Below are 3,197 nucleotides of genomic sequence, written 5' to 3' on the forward strand. Positions count from 1 at the left end.
ACGAGATGTGGTTTATTGCAAAAAAGAACTTTCTGTTGTCACCTGACCGAACACCAATCATTTTACACAATGTTTTAATAAATTTTGAAGTATTCGGGTTTATGGGTCCAAGGACCTCGATACATATAGGCAAAAAATCTAAGGAAGGCAGGGCGTGTTCATATTTTTTAATTTAATATTTCATATTTTTTAATATTTTTCCGATGCCCTGATATCAGCCAAACCACATTCTTTGCTGGTAAGGTGAACGTAGCGCTCGGCCAAGGTACCAGGAACCGTAACATCCCAAGCCAAACATTTACCGACTCTCCAGGGAGTAAGAGTACAACCGTCTGGTCGCTTGCCATCTTGCACTGAAATGCCAGATGGTTCCTTCAAAGCAAGAATAGAAGCTTTAGAAAAAAGCCGGCAAATGTAATCATTCAAAGCTGAATGACGAAGTTGACGGCCTCCACCTAAACGGCAAACCAAACCATGATGACCAAATTCGTCCGCCTCCGCGCCGCAACGACACAGATATTTATTTTGTATACTTAGACCAAGTCTGAAACCAACGGCAAATCTAACAGACTCGTCATCGAGTCTGGTGCCTACGGAAGTGTTGGGCCACGACCTCAACCAACCACAACTAACATCACTAGTTGCAGCCAATAAGCGGGCGGAGGAAGAAGCACCGACACCAGAAGACAGAAATTCATAAAAAGTCTTCTTATATTGCTCATCTAAAATTTGAGCTTGTGAAGGGCCTTCAGGTGTGGTCGGCAGTGGTGGGATGTCACAGCAACAACAAAATCGGTAAAGCAAGGCGGACTGGAGGTCAAGAGTGGCAGCGGCAGAAGATTTATAGACGATTGGTGCCAACTGAACCACACTGAGTAACCCCAGACCACCATACCACACCGGCAGCTGAGCCTGGGACCAGCCACTGTCAGTCAAATGAACATTGCAAATGGCTGACAAGGCGGTACGCAAAACATCATCAAATCTGCCCAACAACGATGGGTTAATGTAGCTGGATGTACGAAGAAAATACATCATTTTGGGCAAACTGAGGGCGCTTCGGACAATAGTCAGGGCGTCGTGGACGGAAAGATGAGACACTCGGTCGAGGGCGAACTTAAGTTCTGAAAACTTTTTATCAAAAAATTTAATTTGGGAGTCGCCCTCGAACAAATGTGTGTCCAAAAAACTTAAATTTGATTTTTGAACAATGGGTACGTCCGCCAACACCGGTGGCAAATGTAGTGAATCTTTAAAATAGAGTTCACATTTATTGGGGTTTAACTCTAGCCCAATGGTGTTGGCTTCGTTTTTCAAAAATTCGTAGTATGTGTGTGTATATGTGTTCGAATGTTTATATGTTTGTATGTGTAAATGTTTATATTTATGCACATGATATGTATGTGAATGTGTTGACGGTGATGGCTGAGTACGTGTTTGAAATTTTTGTTCGTTTTAATTAACTCACAAATAAAGATTTATTTAAAAAAAATGTCTGGGTATATGCCCAATTTATCTGTTTGTTTGTCTACACATACACACGAACAACAAGCAGTTACATATATCGGTTTCTTGTATAACCGTCTATTATTCTCATAAGTGAAACAATGTAATACAGACAAACGAGGTAGAATACCGACAAATAATTGAACATAATCGCATAACAACAAAGCTTCATAAAAAACCACACATACATGCATACATGCACTCATACGCTTACATACAAATAGACAAATACACACACAAACACACAAATATCTACACACACACACGCACAACAAGCAGTTACATCCACATATATTCAGCCTGACATATCCGATTGCGTGCTAAACAAGACGAGCAACGCAACAGCAGCAGCAACAACAATAACAACAACGAGACAAGATACTTCATACTGTTACCTGCTCTAACTTCATCATAAATGTTCACACAAACAAACATATCAACACATAAAACTGCTCAGACAAACAAATACGTTTGTTTGTTTGCATGCACAGACATCCTTACAAATATGTTTATCCGATTGCGTGCTAAACAAGACGAGCAACGCAACAGCAGCAGCAACAACAACAACAACAACGAGACAAGATACTTCATACTGTTACCTGCTCTAACTCCATCATAAATGTTCACACAAACAAACATATCAACACATAAAACTGCACATAAAACAACACATAAAACAAACAAATACGTTTGTTTGTTTGCATGCACAGACATCCTTACAAATATGTTTATTCGTTAGTTCGTTCGTTCGCTCGTACGTTCATTTGTTCGTACTTTCTTTTTCCTCATTTTTCTATTTTATCTCTCCTTCTCTCTTTCTCCTCTCTCTCTTTCTAAATATAAATACATATTATGGAATGCAGCACCCAACCGACACAATCATCAGCCTCAGATAAATTAGCATAGTCACTTCCTTCCACATGTTACGTGCAACCACAGCCTCTTCCATAGGTCTATTGGTGTGGCGTATTCATTCAAGCCTATTAAAGTCCTCTTTTTTAGTTGTGATGAAAATTTTTTCCTAATAAATGGATAATAATAAATTATTATCATCATTATTTCATAATTATTTTTCTATTTGTTAATGTTGTTATTAACTCAGTGATTGGTAGTATTTCTCGGAAGATGACATGAGCATTATCATATGTGGGAACGGCTTCTGTTTTTTTTGAAAAATTTCTGTCAGATTCTCAGATGCTTTTGAGACTGATTAGAAAATTAATTTTGTATTGGGATCAGTTTGTTGATACTTTATTAACTGAGTAAAGTGGATTGAATGAACTTCGCAATCAAAGAATAACAATAAATAAATTGAGAATGTGTAAAGTAGATTGATTATAAAGTAAGAAAATTTACTTGTTTAACTCGATCTTCTCGGTGTTGCCAGATTCATCTGGAAAAAATTTAATTGTATGAACTTCAAAATTGGAAAAAGTGAAATGTTAATTTTTATTTTGAACACTTTTAATCTTCTATTTCCTGTTTTATTTTAATTTTCAAAATATTCGAGAACATTCTCAAGCCACATTCAAGAATAATTCTATTTTATTTTTTTTTTTAAGAATCGACAAAATTTTTACAAAAACTTTCCAAATATTATTTCCGCCTCTCTATAAGGTGTACATCAACATTTTCTATCATTAAAGTTTGACATTTATAAATATTTATTTAAATATATAAACAAAATATAT

This window comes from Helobdella robusta, assembly GCF_000326865.2.
Source record: "Helobdella robusta unplaced genomic scaffold HELROscaffold_20, whole genome shotgun sequence".
In the NCBI taxonomy this organism is placed as follows: Eukaryota; Metazoa; Annelida; class Clitellata; order Rhynchobdellida; family Glossiphoniidae; genus Helobdella; species Helobdella robusta.